Source organism: Procambarus clarkii, chromosome 25 (assembly GCF_040958095.1).
Source record: "Procambarus clarkii isolate CNS0578487 chromosome 25, FALCON_Pclarkii_2.0, whole genome shotgun sequence".
In the NCBI taxonomy this organism is placed as follows: domain Eukaryota; kingdom Metazoa; phylum Arthropoda; class Malacostraca; order Decapoda; family Cambaridae; genus Procambarus; species Procambarus clarkii.
In genome coordinates, this window is record NC_091174.1 from 28,130,283 (window position 1) to 28,136,282 (window position 6,000).

Here is a 6,000-nt window from a genome sequence, read left to right on the forward strand (position 1 = left end):
AGCAGGGGCCGCTACGCAATACCTGTCAATTGCTTTTCTATCTGCTCAAATGGCGTGTTTTAAGAATTTCAGGATCATTGCTATATGCTTAGATCCTTCTCTGTCGTGATATTCTACCTTCTCTGCATGTCTAATCTCTGTCGGTCTGTCTCTCTATGTCCTTATCTATATCCTACTCTCTATGTCCTTATATCTATCCTACTCTCATTACTTTGTGTAATCGTGACTTTCTTGGGCACATTGTTGGAACTAAGATGTTGCATCACTGATATATTTTTGTGTTCATTTAGTGGTAGTTCTTTTCTAGTGAGCATTTGCTAGTGTATAACAACTGTTTACTAGTGCATTGCATGACAGAAGGTGTTGATAGCATCTGTTCATCCAATATTCCTGCCCAAGAGAGAGACGAAAACTCAAGTATATCCATTATATCACTCAGCGAGAACCAGAACTCGAACACTGTCTTAAAGGTCTCTGCTATAGACTTTAAGAGTACAGCATCACTGAACAGTTGATATATACAGTCAGTGTCATCGGCTGAAGTTGACCAGACTCAGCAAGTACATATATTCAGGCGATGAGTCACAATAACGTGGCTGAAGTATGTTGACCAGACCACACACTAGAAATTGAAGGGACGACGACGTTTCGGTCCGTCCTGGACCATTCTCAAGTCGATTGTGAGATCGACTTGAGAACGGTCCAGGACGGACCGAAACGTCGTCGTCCCTTCAATTTCTAGTGTGTGGTCTGGTCAACAAGTACATATATTGTAAGGCGAGAGTGTAAACAAGGTTGGACACGAAAAGATATGCTCCCGCAGATTAATCTGGTGCAGTTTTTCAACAGTCAGTATCTTTAAGTTTTGTAATGCTGCGTGTTGTCTGACCTTGGCAATACAACCAAACATTGAAGGTGGTCTTTGTCATAACATTAATCAACCAGCTTCTTAGAACAGTTATATCCTCAATTTCACTTTAACCACGATCTACAGAATCGAAATTTATGGGACATTTCCCCGTTTGTCTGTGTTCAGCCTATGTAACGGGGTGAGTGTAAGAGACTGACAACCAGTTCATTCTGCCACACTGACAACCAATTCACTGTGTCCTATTGACAACCAGTTCACCTGTGTCACACTGACAAACCGTTCAGTTTAGCCTCTCAAGTAGTCCATTCAACTAAGACGTGAAATACCGTACGTACTGATATATTAAACTTTTGTTTTGTTTGCAATCTCTTATTCAAATTTAATATATAAATAGATGTACTCTTTTATGGTATATCATCTTGCAAGGAAAACGTAGGCAAGAGTCAGTGATAAAATATAACCACATAGCAACTCGGATTTAGGCTAATATTCAGTAGCGTTTTCTAAGTGCATTATCCCCAAATATTTAATTCGGTCCCTCTGGTCTTGTTCCAAAAGTTAGAATATGCATCTCCCAGTGTGGTATGAGATTACCTTATCAACAATGCACTCATTCTAGCAGACGCAACATGAGCCAATTCTTTTTTTTTTGAGGTTTGTGGCTTCAATGCAAAGTTGCAATAACGAAATAACTATCGTTCGATAAACGTTGAGGTTATGTTGTGTTTTCAGGGATACGGTTGGATTACATTGGTTAAGCAGGTTCTGGTGTTTGATACCACGTGGATAATAATAGGTTCCACATGCGCTAGTGGCGAGCGGAGTGCATTGAGGAACTCACAAGTGCCATTTAATTCCATCCACATTCAGGTTCGATGATACACGCATCTTGGGGCCACAGACATTCCATGCGAGTAATGTATTCTGAGCTGCCAGCCGGTCAGTAAGACAGGAAATATGGCAATAAACACAGCAAGCGTGAAGATCGTCCATCCGTGTTGGGTAGAGTATCGATAGGTTGAACGACCTGTGGAAACGGCCGCTACAGGAGAGTCCTTAAGAAGAGATGGACAGCCGTAAGTATAAGTTATAATTGACAGCAAACCGCTGAAGGCCCCGACATAACTGCCAAGGGATACAATATACAGGTAATTAAGTCATATTTATTAGACGTCTGGCCATTGGCAAGTTGAATTAACGAGATTTAATTGGTGAATCCCACCAGCATCCAGTTGCCAACCCTCCCCTTTATATGCCTGGAGAATGATAAGCCACCTCTTGGGGGGTAGAAATAGCCTAAGCTACTCTATCCCTTTGAGATGTATTTTTTTATTATCTCAATAAACATACTTGAACTTGAACTTGATAAGCCATCATCAATATTCCTTGTACTCTCCCACTGTCACTCAGACCCTAGAGTACATACCTGACACTACGCTTCTACAGAATACATTGAAACTCAGCCTCTAAAGTACACATATGCTATTCCGATCTTAAAGTATTGGCCTGGAATTCAAGACGAACAACACATACTTGTATTGAACAACACATACTTGAACAACACATACAACACATATATACAACACATACTTGAACAACACATACAAGTATTCTGCACCTTTAGTACTCATCTGGTACTCTTTCCTTTCATAACATACCTGATTGATTGATTAATAAAGGTTAAGCACGGACATGTGCTTAACCTCATGCCCGTGCCACCTCTGTGGCACGGGCATGAGTAGCACGTAAGAGAACACACTTGTTATTCTGTCTCTTCAACAAGAACCTGGGATTTTCTCCCACCTAAGTTATCTTGTTCCCTCTGTGATGCACACACACACACACACACACACACACACACACACACACACACACACACACACACACACACACACACACACACACACACACACACACACACACATAGGGCAACCCGTTCTCGCACTGGCTTATAGTCAATATTGGCTTATTAATAAGTGCATATGTTACATACTAATTTATTGTGAATATTTTAGTTTACCTTGAAAAGCTGAATAGAAAACACCGACCTAACCTAACCTTCTTAGTATGTTAAGATAAGCATCTTATTGCTTCTTAATTACAATGAGTACTTAACCTATACCTATACTGTTATTACAGTTTTATAAAAATAATGAAACACAACCAAAATATTTTAATAAATTGTAAGGTAACTCAGGATATTGCCAAATATTGTATAAAATCTCTCGTGTTTAATAAAACTGAAAAATAAATTCCTAATATTAAAACTGGTGTTTAGCAAATCTGTAGGAAGAGTTTGTACCTGAAAAAACTAAATATAACTTGGCATATACCACATATGTATTTATTAATCAGCCAAATAGTGACTATAAGCAATAAGTCATATATGTACTGTCTTGTGCGAGAGTGGGTTGCATAGGAAGCCGGTGTCTGATTGTACAGCACGCTGGATGCGTGATCCTGGGGTCCCGGGTTCGACTCCCGGAGCCGGCGAGATACAATGTGCCGAGTTTCTTTCACCCTGATGTACCTGTTACTTAACAGTAAATAGGTACTTGAGAGTTAGTCAGCTGTTACGGGCTGCTTCCTGGTGTGTGTGTGTGTGTGTGTGTGTGTGTGTGTGTGTGTGTGCAGTGGGAAAAAAACAATTAGTAACAGTTGATTGATAGTTGAGAGGCGGGCCGAAAGAGCAGAGCTCAACCCCCGCAAGCTTAACTAGGTGAATACAACTAGATGAATACACAGCACTTACATTTTTTTACTGGTCCTTGACGCTCTCACGCACATCCAGTACTTCTCTCCTGGTATTCTGCAGTTCACACACGCATGCACAGACATACACACTGTCATACATATACACATACAACAGCTTTAAGTGTTTGTTTCCATCCCCAACTATAAGGCCTGATTCGAGATGGGATACCGCAGACCCTCCCCTTTCACACACACACACACACACACACACACACACACACACACACACACACACACACACACACACACACACACACACACACACACACACACACACACACACATGCTCACATAAGGTGCTCACATATCTCACCGGTCACATTACACCTTACTAATCCGGTAGCACTATAACTGGCCTTAATCTTCAATATGTTGCATCTGTCATTACCAATTTTGATTCTCGCACTCTCGAAAGTTTTATTTTTCTTTCTATGAAAACCGCTAAGATGGCTGATCATCGAGAGTTATAAACAAATTCAGAGACAAGTGGCTTGATGCCTGGGTTCCCATAGAGGAATTTAAATTGCTCCTCCTCTCTTGCAATAATCCTCGTCGAGTCACCCAAAGAGCCAACAACAAGACTTCAACACGACAGTGGCTAACATAGTACCACGAAGTAATGATCACGTCCACTATGATATCATAGTCTTGGTCGTCGCCCGACCCTAACGACAGTCGCTAGAGGACTTAAAACACTTCGAAGGTTCTCGTCAATTGTTATTTTGGTACAAGGCTGTGAAGCAGCTCTACCCTCGAGATGGTGTTAGGGATCATTAAGTGAGTCAGCGAGTCTTTTAGTGAGTCAGGTGTGAGACAAGTACGGGGAAAAGGCTTCGAGTGAAAGCCGATGTAACTAAATAATAATTCAATAAATAATATATCACTATAACATAAGTTCCTTTACGTTGAAGAAGAGTATCACTGCCACCAGAGCCAGCCAAGGAACGTGTCCCCCGCCACTCGTAAGGCCACAGAATGAGTCTCACTGAACACACTCGTGGTTACTCTCATTGACACTGGCATACACACAGCCTCATCCTCCTAAAGTTTCCCATCGCCAAGACATGTCGTACTAAAGTGCCCTTATCCTAACCTACCAGAGGACCCAAAATAGAAAACGGGGCAATATATCAATTTCGCGAGCCATTGCCATTTGCTAGTACAACAATATTTGGCTTCATATAAAGTAAACGTCAAAATGCGACGTTCTATTAGTAGGGCAGGTTGAAACACATCGGGAAATTGACTAGTAATCAACAGTAAACTTGTAACACATTTGTCAGGCAAAAACGCGAATTAAGCACATTAATTATATCATATCATAGGAATATAGAAATTGTACACAATGCAGAGATATAAATTCCTGTAAACTGTAGGACAATAACAAATGGCTGTTGCAGGACGCCAAGGCACTAATAATCACTGTTATATAACTGGTCCACTAACACTATAATTAGTAGGTAAAAATACACCAGTCTACTCCTGACACAGTAAATTAAATAGTACAGATCGAGCCACACAGATTGCGTTCAGTGTGAAAGAAATACTTAACACAAAGATGCAATATATATCTCAGAACACTATGGTAACAAATGACCGTAAATGTGTGATCAGACACTACGCAGCTGCCTGATGGGTTACCACACTGGCGAACACTACGCAGCTCCCTGATGGGTTACCACACTGGCGAACACTACGCAGCTGCCTGATGGGTTACCACACTGGCGAACACTACGCAGCTGCCTGATGGGTTACCACACTGGCGAACACTACGCAGCTCCCTGATGGGTTACCACACTGGCGAACACTACGCAGCTCCCTGATGGGTTACCACACTGGCGAACACTACGCAGCTCCCTGATGGGTTACCACACTGGCGAACACTACGCAGCTCCCTGATGGGTTACCACACTGGCGAACACTACGCAGCTCCCTGATGGGTTACCACACTGGCGAACACTACGCAGCTCCCTGATGGGTTACCACACTGGCGAACACTACGCAGCTCCCTGATGGGTTACCACACTGGCGAACACTACGCAGCTCCCTGATGGGTTACCACACTGGCGAACACTACGCAGCTGCCTGATGGGTTACCACACTGGCGAACAATCTGTCAGCGCAAAACGTTGCTTTGGTTGCAGATTTCGGTCCATTTCAGACGCTGATAAAGTCTTCTTTAACCAGGTGGTCGATACAGAGGAATAGATCACTAGGTAACACAGAATAAGTGACAATTCAACACTAACGTACCTGGCCAGGCCTCCTCGCTCACTGAGTCCTTCCTCAGTTTGTTATTCGATGACAACGTCGACTCACCTATGGCTAAAGATTCACCTCTCAGGTGCTGCTCGTGGCTCCTTAGTGCAGGCGAA